The sequence below is a fragment of the Camellia sinensis genome, chromosome 11 (assembly GCF_055761805.1).
Source record: "Camellia sinensis isolate YWXY chromosome 11, ASM5576180v1, whole genome shotgun sequence".
Classification (NCBI taxonomy): Eukaryota; Viridiplantae; Streptophyta; class Magnoliopsida; order Ericales; family Theaceae; genus Camellia; species Camellia sinensis.
Genome location: NC_138971.1, coordinates 51,116,567 through 51,129,625, shown reverse-complemented (window position 1 = coordinate 51,129,625; position 13,059 = coordinate 51,116,567). Strand labels below are relative to the sequence as shown.

Sequence of the window (13,059 nt, the reverse complement as noted above, 5' to 3'; positions counted from 1 at the left end):
TTTTTATGATACCTAGCATTACTCTAATACACTTGGTCTAGGAGGACCAAGGGCATTTGTTTTTTTAAAGAAAAATTATAATATACACCACTAAAAAGGGTGTATCATATATATTTATAATTATGTCATTTTCTTTTTTAGTTATAATTAATTTTATTCTTTAATTATGACTCATGAGTTTTTTAATTATGTCTCGTAGTGTGTTTAGTTATGACATTGTTTTTGGTTATATCTCAAAAAGTATGAAATTATGTCATTTTCTTTTTTAATTAGAGAAAATTGGTAATAAATCTAATTTAGAGGGTGTCTAAGGCATTAGGTCAAATTTATTTTTTTTTATTGATGAGAGATCCACCCTTTATGAAATAGTTTGGTGAGAAGTTCTTTTACTTGTTTTGAAAGACATTTTGTTTCCAATTTTACTCCTTAATTTATCTTTTGACTTTTTCATCTATTGATTTGTCTACCTGTTCAAATTATTTTCTATTTGTTCAAAATTGTCATCTATCTATTCAAATTTTTATTTTTATGTTCAAAATTTTTAAGTATTTGTTAAATTCTTTTTAACTATCTATTCAAAATTTTCCCCTTATCTGTTCAAATATCTATTTAAATTTTATTATCTATTCAATTTTTTCATTTATTTGTTTAAATCTATTTATTCCAATTTTATTATCTGTTCAACAACAATAACAAATCTATCTATTGAAAATCTAACAATAACAAAAAAATATCTCTATTAAAAGTCTATATTTCTTCATACTATATATCTGTTCAAATTCAACAACTCCAGTCGATCTTTCCTTGCGAAAAACCAACCACTACCTGTTCAAACCAAACATTTGGATCTGCAATATGTTTCATCAACAACAACAACAACAACTACCAAAAAAAGAAAAAGAAAAAAGAGAGGAATCTAGATGATTATTGTACACACACACAGAGAGATGATCCTTTATCAGATGAGCTCAAATCTTAAAAAAAAAAAAAAAATAGATCTGGAAAAATCATATTTATATATATATACATATATATCTATTTCTTATATCTGATTTCAAAAGAAAAATATATATATATATAAACACAAATATCAAGGATGATGAAATAGATTTGAGATCTCAAGGATGATGAAACAAATCCATTTTTGAGCTTTGAAGATGATAATGATGACTCATGGCACTCTTCGACTACACAACGGTGAAATAGAGAGGTGGTGAGGCGATTTGAGAGCTGATAGGCACAACAGCGCCACTATTTTAGCCGCAATCAGCTGATGGTGAACGACGAGATATACGGTCGGTGAGCTTATCATGTAGCATATCTCGAGTCCCGGCTAGTTGCTTCGGCCGTAGGGAAAAAGACGATGGACAACAGCGAGATCGTCGGAGGAGTGATCTGAGAGAGAGGGTTTGAGACTGTTGGTAGATGAGAGAGAAAGAGGAAGAGAGGGATGGTTTGAGAGTTTAGGATCATGGTGTATACTATATATATAGAAGGGTATTTTAGTAATTTAAATTGAGCTTATCCTTTTGGACAAAATGTTTCAGTGCCGGGATCTTTAGACAAATAAAATTAAAATTAAAATTTTTGAACTGAGTATCCTTTTAATTATAAAGTACATATAATACACACTTTTAAAAAATGTGCACCATAATGTTTCTCTCTCTAACTTACTATTTAACCTAGATTTATTAAATAGTTATTAATTTGCCCCTCTTGGATTTATTCTTCTTTCCTTACCTATGAAGGCAGATCAAAGTATGTAATCTAACCTTTGTTCTCTCACTACTGGCATGCGAGCTTTTAACAATCCAACACTCTTTGCCGCTCTCTCTCTCTCTCTCTCAGCACGAAAAATGCATGGTCGTCCTCGCAAAGCCCCAACTCGAGAAGAAGAAAAAGCTTTAACTCTCAAAGCTACTAAACTACGCCCCCTCCAATCTCACTTCCTCAATTTTCATCACAACAAAATGTGACTCCTCTCTCTCTCTCTCGCTATATATATATATATATATCTTCGTCTATATGTATGCTTCGCTTTGTATTTTATTGTATTGATCTGTGATCTAAACTCTGTTAAGTTTGAGCAATCTTCAATTTGTGTTGTGAATTGTGTATTGTTCAAATTTGACACACGAGTGTAAAATTATGTATTCGAATTGTGTTGTTTTGAACTCTGTGATCTCAACGCTGATCATTTTGTACAATCTTCCATTTGTATTGTCAAAAGTGTCAATTGTGTAAATTGTTCAGTAACCTGTTCAAATTATATGCACGATGTAAAATTATTTATTCGTGTTGTACTGTATTGAACTATGTGGCTCAAGAAACTTTGAGGCCTAAAGAAACAATTTAAAGGAGGCCTTTTATATTTAGTTTTTTAAATAAATAAATAAATTGTGCGAATAAATTATGCCAAAATCCTTAAACTTTTGGGAAGTGGATTAAAAGTCAGTTTTTTGGCTTTTTTTCAGTTTTTTATTTTGAAAAAACATGCAAAAAAATAGAGAGATAATGTGATCTAAAAAAGCTAAACAGTCAAAATGCTGACTTTTAACCTAGTTTTTATTCTCTTCTTTTATTAGGTTCTAAGCTAATCTTTTGTTTAATTAAAACTTCTAACTTTTCAAATTAGTTCAATATAGCATTTTTGTTACATTCTATTTAATTTTTACCATTAAATATATTATATGAGACCTAGCTAGAACATAAATTTTTAAATTAATTACAATTTTTTTAATGTATAAAAAAAAAACTATAGAACCGACACTCTTTTCTTCATCAATATTAGATTTATGAGGTCGGTAATGAATTTTTTAAGTCAAAATTTCATTTGTTCTTTAGGTGTGGTTTACCTTAGCACTTGAAAATAAACATATAACCTTTTATGGTTTGCGGACTAAAATGCACTATCTAATAACCTATAACTATCTTTATAGGCCTCTTTAATGTCCTTAAAGGACATTTACATTATATAGTAATGATGTAACATCATCATTACTCTACCCTGACCCCCAAGGGCTGCCTCGCTGCTCTGCTCACCTCATTCATCCCTTCATTGACAGAAAAATGTGTAAAACATTTGATTTCTGTCCGGGAAGGGAAATATAGAGTATGAAGCCGTTGTTGCTTTTGAGTACGGCATGTGTTCAGCACAGAATGCCGATAACAAATAGGTCGAACCTGCCCAAGTGAATATTGCTCTTATGAAGCTTTAAAAAAGGAGTGGGATGGCTTTTCTCTTAATGCAAAGACCCACCACGGTTAAGGTCTTATAGGCCTCTTTGATGTCTTTACAGGACAATTGATTGTATTGTAATCATGTAAATAATGATTACTCCCACATTCCCGATTCGTATAAAAATGATACGATCGGTGAGGCATGCGATTGTATGCATTATTTCCGTATTTCACTATTAGTGAATTAAGGTAAATCTCGCTAAATACTCTTATGAGACAAGTGTTTCACACTTACTGCTAATTTGGACGGAATGTCAAACAGTGCACTTTAGTTTACAAAACCACAAGAAACTATGTATTTATTTCTAAATAAGATAAGGCAAACAACATATAAAATAGGAAAGTATAATTTGTCTCGTTTTTGTACTTCAAAATAATAATAATAATAATAATAATAATAATAATAATAATAATAATAATAATATTGTTAATATCAGAAAATGATTATGTCCCGACTCGCTCTCCGTACCTAAGGGTTAAGCATCGTGATGGTCAGTAACTGAGGTTACCTCCGGCCAATTCTTAAACAAATTAATAAACGCGAGCAGAAGTAATATTTAATTGAGGGTACCAAAATAATCATCAGAACTTTTACTTTTATCACAAAAATTATTGACCAAAAGGCCGATATTTACATATAAAAAATATCATAAAAGTGTTGTGTGTGTCTATTCCGCAACTCCGCGTTTAAGACTTTCCAAATGCTATTTCTGAATTGCATTATTTCTTGAAAATTGGTAAACAACTATAAGCACATGATAGAGTGAGAAATATTATACCAAGAATATAAGGGACACGAAATAACCTAGATAGTTATGTAGCCAAAATATTTAAGATAACTTAGTCGGAACAAATAATCCTTTAAGTAGCAAAACTGAAATTATATAAATAAATAACCATAACAATGATAATTTGGTAAACAAATCATTTAAGTGACAGAAACTGAAATACAGAAATTATGTAAGTAAATGACCATAACCACGGTACAGAACAAAACAGAACAGAGGTACAGATTCAAGAGGTGGCTCGTACGGATTATAGAGGTGGCTCCCACAATAGTGTAGCGCTTATCTCCGCACAGCACTTTGGTTTGCATAGAACAGAGATCAATGGATCCATGACAAACAAAGGACCACGAAGTGGTCAAACATAGGCCAATGGTTATTTAAGTCCCCCAAGACATGGGACTCCCGTGGTGGTATTTACAAAATATAATTGTTTATAAGGTCATAATCAAATATTCTTTAAAATATAAACAAACATATCTATGGGTTTCATTTTAAGCAAATAGGGTTCAGAAAATAATCCACGTAACTGAAATATTAATATAGTTTATAATAATTTTTAAAACATAATTTGTATAAAATAAATTATGGTAAGTCAAAATATTCGTAAAATATATTATGGTGACTGAAGATATAATATAACTTACCTTAACTTTAATACCTCACTCTTTCTTTTCACTATCAAAGACCCCCTCAACTTTCATTTTCTTTCCTTTTTTGTCCTTCTTTCTTCTTTCTTTTCCTCACATCACCTGTCTCTATATTTATAGAGAGGTGAACGGTGAACGCCTCATCAGGCCAACTCGTGGCTCGCGTATCTCTCTTTCTCCAGATTCGGCCATTAATATATAGATTCATATTTATTTTTTTATAAATATTTAAAATAATTACATTTTAACCTAATTTTTTAATATAATTATATAAATAAATTAATCGTTAATTAAATTACACTTTATTGTATATCAACTGAAAATTAATTATTTACTATACTACCACATCTATTATTATTATTATTTATTTATTTATTTATACTTTGATTCTTAAATTTTTACTAATTATATTCTTTTACAAAATTACACATAATAATACAAAATCAATCGTATATTTTTCTAACTATGATTAAATAATATTAATATAAATTTTACAGAATAATTAAAAAATCTAGATTGTTATGGATTATATTTGATTCGTTGGATGGTCCTTTTTTTATAATAATAAAAAATAAAAAAATAAAAAAAATAAAAACATAAATAGGTTTTTTGGCGTATTGGAAATTTTGAGGGCTTTGAGAAATTTTCCAAAATTTTGGGGCCTTTGCACAATTTTGAGTCCTAGCACATGCTTTACCTGCCTTATGCTTAAGCCGGCACTGATGTGATCTAATAAACACTGATAATTTTGAAAAATCTTGTATTCGTATGTGCAAATTTTTCAGTTACACGGAAGAAGCCCTAGATGTCAATGCGAAGTTCTCGAGGCCAATCCTGAGTATCTCACAGCTTGGAATTTCAGAAAATTTGCTGTTGAACACAGTCTCAGTCATTTTGAGACTGATACAGAGATTGATCCAGACTCCATTAAATCTATTTACAGTGAAGAACTGAGAGTTGTACGTTTGTCGGAACCACTTATATGAAAAAATATATCTATTTCTTTTTCTGTCCATGTATTTGATGCTGTTTGGTTGCTGAAAAACTGTAGGAAAAGAAAAAAGAAATTCAGCTGAACACTAGTCAACTGTGCCAAATAGGGCTATTGGGTTAAATTGCGTTCAGTGCAAAGTTTGTTTTGAAATTTTAAAATTTTAAATCATGAGATTTTGAAATATTGCGTTGCTTTCTTTTCTTTGGTTTTTTCAGCGGCCAATTGTAATTATGTTGTGTATTGTGTTTGGGTTCAATTTATTTTGAATTGGCAAAGAATTATAGGTCTTATGGTACCTGGTATCATCGTAAATGGGTGCTAAGCAAGGGGCATTCATCTGTAGATCAGGAATTGCAGCTTCTGGGGGTGTTCCTAAAGAAAGATTCCAGGAATTTCCGTGCATGGAATTACCGGAGGTGAAGATTTGGGTTTGATTTACTTTAATATATTGAAGGGCTGTATTTTCAAATGGTCTAATTTGGTCTTTATTTTCAGATTTATGGCAGCATTAAAGAACAGATCAGATGAAGAGGAACTACACTTCACAACTGATTTGATAAACGAAAACTTCAGTAACTATTCTTCTTGGCATAATCGTAGGTATGCTTGTATCTCAATGTTATTTTACCATTTGGGTCGTCATAATTAAAATAGACTAGTGGAGAAAAATGCTTTTTTGTGCCATTGTTTGATTCTCAAGTTTTTTTTTTCTGCGCCTGTTGTTATTGTAGCATTACAATGAGATGTGCCAAAGTCATACTGTTTTATCTAGCTTCATGGTTCAGTTATAATTTGTTTTTCACAATGTTTATGATGTATCTTATCAAGTTATTACTGATAATTCTTTAATTGTATAATCCTTAGATTCTTTTGCAAAAATTGCTTTAGGAAAAATGTGTTGGAACTTTGAAATTAGTTCTAGCTTTGGTCCCGTTAGAAGCAGAATGTCTAGTGGTAGTATGCATAGTTATATAGAACATACTAAAAATTTTGTGGATTTTCTGCAACATAGGGGGGTTTTTTTTTTTAATGACATTTTAGTTTAAAACAAAATATTCAAATATCCACTTTAAACCATGTGACTTATTGTTTATGTAATAAAAGCATTCAAAATAGGTAAAGCATGACAGACTGGGTATAAGTTATCTTGTAATGTGATGCAAGGTTGATAAGATATTGATGGCATGCGATGTTATAAAAAACATCCTCTTTAAAACATGTAACTTGTATTGATGGTATATTGTGATGCAAGGTTGCAAAATGCTGTCTCCTTTCATGCATCTTGTGGAACAGGGGAAAATATATTCATTAGTTCTATTCCTTATATCAAAAGTGGATAAGCACTTCACTATTTAAATGGTCATTAGCCTAACGGATTCCAAAAAAGAAACAAATGTTGTTTATTTCAGATTAATCTTCTACAGCATTTTTCTGTTTGAAATACTGTTAAAGCAGCTTTCTATGTGTGTAAATCTGGCATGCGAGGTTATATAAAATTGTAGCTTGATTAACCTTCAACTTTGCTTTGGAGTTAAATGATCAATTCTTATGCACGTTAATATTATAGTGGAAACTGCATGATGAAACGCCTGCTACCTTTTGATATTCTATCTATTCTAGCAGGATTAGAAAATTAAGTTTCTTGTCCAATTGCGCCTTTTGTTTTTCTTTTTCAACCTACACAAACATGCCTGTTGCTTTGAGAGCATGTGATGTCTCTGTCTGTTTGCTTAAACATATTTCTTGTTTTTATTCTACTTTACCTTACCATAAATGTTCTGCAGTGTAATTCTGTCTCATTTACTGGAGAAAAGGGCTCAAGGATCTTTCTCAAAGGAGAAAGTTCTGACAGAGGAGTATGACCTTGTACACCAAGCTCTTTTTACTAACCCTGATGATCAAAGTGGATGGTTTTATCATCTTTGGCTTCTTGAGCAAACAGTTAAAGTGGAGAATCCTCTGTTGGTTCTACCTGGCCACCTCATGGTTCTAATCTTAATGCATCAGCAGATGGTTTCCTGGATACTTGTGCTTCATCTCCTATCACAGGTTTCCATCTTAATAGTGGGATAATTCCAGTCATTCTTTATTTTAATGAAGCAGTTGAAGGTGTGAGCTCATCTACAATAACTGTGCAATCTGTACATAACACAAATAAAGATTTAATTTGGTCACCACTTTCAACAAACAACTCTGGGAGTTCCCAAGCTTGGGTAACACATTTAACTTTTCACAAGGAGAATCTCCATTCTTTACAAACTCACCCAGTAAAGGTCAGCCTTGGACATTCTCAGGGAATCGTGTCTCTGAGTGGATTTCACCATTGCCTTCCTACTCATTTTGAATTTACAGTTTTAATACAACCTCATGGTTCGCAACATGCTGAAATGGAAAGTGCAGAGATGATTTCATGGGGAGATGAAAATTTTCATACTGGTGAAACACATCTTCAGGAACCAACCCAAATAAAAAATTTCGATCAACTGAGGAATAGTGAGGTGAATGAGTCAACAGCTTCTAAGTGGAGCACTGAGACTATAGTTAATGAGATAGCTCTTTTCCGGGAATTGCTGTCAGAGATAAACTGGTATGTGGAATTCATTCATGAGTAGCTTTGCAGCATCAAAGCAGCTTTATTGTTTGTCCAATGTCCCCTTATTTTCTCCCGCTAGTTATTGTAATAAAATTGGAAAGCTTATGCTTGCAAGATTGTTGACTACACATGATGCAATGATGTCATATGATAAAACTCCAGAGACATGCAAGATGGTCCATTCTGAAGAAGTTAAAGAATTATATAGTGATCTTATGACATTAGACCCGCCACAGTCTCAATACTACAAGGATGAATACAGCTTAGTCGTGTTAAAGCAGGTGAATATCTCTTCTCTTCTATATTACTGTGTAGGAAAGCTGATGCAGGACAAATAGGGACAGCGCTGGATTTTCAAAACAGAGGTTATTTGATGGCCTAAACAGTGAGTAATTTATGATTTCAAGAGTAAATTGAAGGCTAATAGGTAGGGGAAGGGATTAGGGTTGATTTGAAGGTGATTGGATGGAGTTTTGAGGTTGAAAAATGCACATTTACAGGGCGGTAAATAGTAATCCGAGAATAGCAAATTGAAACATAAAAGAAGAAGAAAGCAGCAGAAGAAGAAGATAGGTCTAGGCATCACTTTTAGATTTCATAGGCATCACACAATCCATAAAGAAACTTCAAAGCTCTTTAACTTTTTATAAAATATCAACTCTATTGAATTAGAGACATTACATGGCTTTATATAGACTTTAGGTACTTCCTAAACCAACTAGAATAAAAAAAAAAAAAAAACTACTATAATATCTTAGACTTCCAAAACTAATTTATGACCAAGTAAAACATAAATAAAACTCAATTAAATAACTTGACTCACAAGACGACCCCTAGGCGACCCTTACAGCCCATGTAGGCAAATACCCCTCGCCTAAAAATCGTAGAAACATAAAAATAATCATAAAATAAAGCTATAATAATATTAGAAACATGATTATGTATGATTCCTATCGATTTCTCTTTGAAACCATTCCAACTTCCAAATATCGCCACTTCTTTAAATTTACTCTTCTTTGAGCTTTTTATATTCTGCATCATTAAAGACCAAATAAGAAACATAAATAAAACTCAATTAAATAACTTGGCTCACAAGACGAACCATGGGCGACCCCTACAGCCCATGTAGACAAATATCCCTCACCTAAAAATCCTAGAAACATAAAAATAATCATAAAATAAAATTATAATAATATTAGAAACATGATTATGTATGGTTCCTATCAATTTCTCTTTGAAACCATTCCAATTTTCAAATATCGCCGCTTCTTTAAATTTGCTATTCTTTGAGCTTCTTATATTCTACATCAAAAGCACAGACCATTTAGGTTCATTTTTTATTGTTGTGTTGGATGTATGAGTAGTATCTCTTTAATATTTCATGTTCTCCTTGAGGAGAGCTAGAGCTTTGAACCGTTGCATTTAGGAGTAAGAACAAGCTGATATGAGTTGAGCAGCAAACAATGTATTGCGTGTTTGTGCTTAACTTAGCAGGTAAGGAGCAGTGCTTGTGCCTGGTTCTGGTTCGATTGAATTTGTGCTGTTATTGTTTGAGCTCAGTTTGGCCAAAAAAGACAAGCTACTCCAGTTTGTCTCTTCTCTGCTCATTTTGTGAATACCATCAGATATTATTTCCTGGTGGTTTTAATATCCTACTGACGTATTGATTACTTGATTGGCCAGCATGAAATTATGCCTCAAAGCTCATTATATTAAGTCATAGATAGGCTTAAAATATATTAGTAAAACAACAATTCAAATGAAAATATCTGTTTTCAACTTAACAAGGCTAGGTGTCAAAGTCCCATGGAAACAGTCTTCTTCAATTGCCCCTATAAAAAGGCATGTTGTCACAGCCTCAACTCACTCACTGATAAGCATTCCTACATACATACTGCTATGTAAAGTCACCTTCAACTTGGATCATATCATTCCTACATACTGCTACGTAAATTGGTCTATGTTACACATGACAGATTGATAAGCCTTTCATCTAACTCTAGACACGTGAGGTTGCCACCACTCATCATGCTTGCATCAAATTAGAAATCTGATGGTAGCTACTGAATGCCCTTGTATTAAAGAATCTAAATGTTATTAGGTTTGAGGGCTTTGCTCAACATAGTGAAGAGTTTTTCACACTTAAACTAAAAGAAATTGGCTCAGCTCTTGCTTAAGCTTTCACCCATTTTGCTTAAGAACTAGGTCAAATGACCCTTTAGCAATGAAACACGGGTGCGGGTACGGGTACGATACTGGTACGCCGATACGACAAATTCTTTAAAAAGTAGGGTTAGGGTATCGGTACGGTTGGGGTACGTCAAATTTTTTAAATTTTTTTTTTTTTTTTTTTAATTTATAGCTAAACATCTAACATACAAATCAAAGTTTGAATATTAAAACTAAAAAGAGAACAAACTTGTCTAAAAAGTTATATAATTATTTTTTTTTCTGTTTTGATTGTCTAAAACATGATACAAAAGAGAGCAAAACCATGACTCATGGATAAAGGGTGTTGGAAATAAATTACTTGATATTTTCAAAATTGAAAGAAGAATAATAAAGGTTGCAATAAATTCTAGCATCTACAAAAAAAAAAAAAAATCATTTTACTGTACCGGAGCTGTACCCACGACGTACTCAAATGTATTTGCTATACTTGGCATGTATTGGGCGTACCCGCACCCAGTAAGTACCTAGTACTTGTACGGCACCATTTTTGGAGTACCCATGCTTCATAGCCCTTTAGCCATCCAAAGTCCAAATAGTTGTACTTGTATTGCAGTCCTATAAACATGTTATTTTACATGCTCATTTAAGTAAACAGATGGGCATGCTTCTTCAATGAGTTCATCTAGAATTCAAAGTAAAACCGAACTTAGTTCATATAGTGGGCTTATTATTATTTTTATTGAGATTAGTCTAACTAACTATATAGTTATGTTCATTGGAATTACGAATGTCTTGTGTAAGAATGTTTGGTTCTTTTCAACACACCCAGAGAGATCTCTAGTCAATAATATTAGTAAGAGTTAGTGTTAAAGATTTGCCTTGAACCTTTGATATAGATTACTGATTTTTCTATAACACTGATTCTCAAAATTTTTTTTGTGCTTCTGCAGCTGACCTCCAGTTCGGAATCTTTGCTGAGGCATTGCTGTCATTACAGGGACTTGGCATCTTCAGGCACCAATAATTATATCTGTTTACGACTCAATAATCTTTCATTGTCACATATTGGGACTATTGAGAAATTACTGTGGGTCCAAATGTTAGACCTCAGCCACAACCAACTTAGCTCAATTGAAGGTAAACTACAATTAATTCTTTAAAATTTTCGTTGTCACTTGAATCTGGTTTTGTGGTTTCGATTTTCAATTCATTGTATTTCTATATCTATCTATTTGTCTGTCTGTCTGTCCATCTATATGTGTCTATCATGTCTTCATATATACAGTATTATACATAAACACATTTGTACAACATTAGTTTTTTGCATGGCCATCTTTATTTTGTAAAATGGTGCCAGTCAAAGTCTTGATAGTTTCATGGTGCATTTTGATGCTTAAAAGGCATTTCTAATGATTATTTAAATGAAATGGCCATCTTTAGTTTGTAAAATGGTGCCAGTCAAAGTTTTGATAGTTTCATGGTGCATTTTGATGCTTAAAAGGCATTTCTAATGATTATTTAAATGAAATGGCCATCTTTATTTTGTAAAATGGTGCCAGTCAAAGTCTTGATAGTTTCATGGTGCATTTTGATGCTTAAAAGGCATTTCTAATGATTATTTAAATGAAAGTAATTGAGTGCTTTTTATTGGTCTTTATGACAGGATTGCAGGCTATGCAGCTTCTTTCTTGCTTGAACCTCAGTAACAACAAAATGGGTAGTTTTTCTGCCCTGGAGCCTTTAAAACTGCTAAAGTCATTGAAAGTGTTGGATATCTCATACAATGAAATCGGTGCACACGCTGTCGACACAAGAAGGTACTTGTGCTCTTCTCCCATATAGTAGGAAGTGATTGGAATTTTGGTGAATTTGTAATTAGTGGTGTCAATGCAATTTTTAAAGACTCGAAGTTGACACAATTAGACATTATTGGGAATGTTGTTGCTGAAGAAGAGTTTAAGTTGTTTCTGGTTAAGATATTACCTGCGCTTAATTGGTTCGATGGTGTAAAACTGCATTGATTCTACATTCCTTATCGTGTTTCTCATACGGTTAAGTTGTAGCTTGTTTTCATATAATTTACCAAAGAACAGTTGCTGTTTTATAAGATAGCGAACATTTGCTTATAGACACTTTTAACCCCAACTATTTAGCCATATGGTCTTTTGGTAATTTTATAAATTTATCAATTGATCTCTATTTTCCCCGTTTAATTATTCCTGGTTTTAATATTAAATCAGTGAAATATTTAGCTGAAATTTTCATCCAAGGAGATTAATAGAAAAATATGGAGGAAAAAGAAGAAGAATATGCTTATAGCTTTTATGGATTTAGAAAAAAAAAAAACGTAAGATGGGGTGTGCTTAGAAATATAATATGGTGGGTGTTAAAGAAAAAAATATTGACAAAGCGGTTATATTAATGCGATGAAGGGCATGTATAATGGAATTGTGACTACAATTAATTCACTTGCAAGAGAAACAAATGAATTTATGATTACTCGAAGATTACACCGAGAGTTAGCCTCAAGTCCGTACCTATTTGCGTTAATTATAGATGAATTGATTAGACATATTTTAGATGATGTCTTATGATTTATGCTATTTACAGATGTTATTATCATAG

General features: G+C 32.2%; 1 pseudogene across 1 annotated transcript; it reads left to right on the top strand.

Annotated features, from left to right (window-relative positions):
* The first annotated feature begins 1,092 nt into the window (after positions 1-1,092).
* Positions 1,093-12,633, top strand: LOC114296446 (geranylgeranyl transferase type-2 subunit alpha 1-like; annotated as a pseudogene). The gene is made up of 8 exons (XR_014343880.1): positions 1,093-1,972; positions 5,461-5,645; positions 5,936-6,085; positions 6,165-6,269; positions 7,454-8,241; positions 8,342-8,543; positions 11,385-11,571; positions 12,098-12,633. The product of XR_014343880.1 is annotated as a geranylgeranyl transferase type-2 subunit alpha 1-like (transcript).
* The last annotated feature ends 426 nt before the right edge of the window (positions 12,634-13,059 follow it).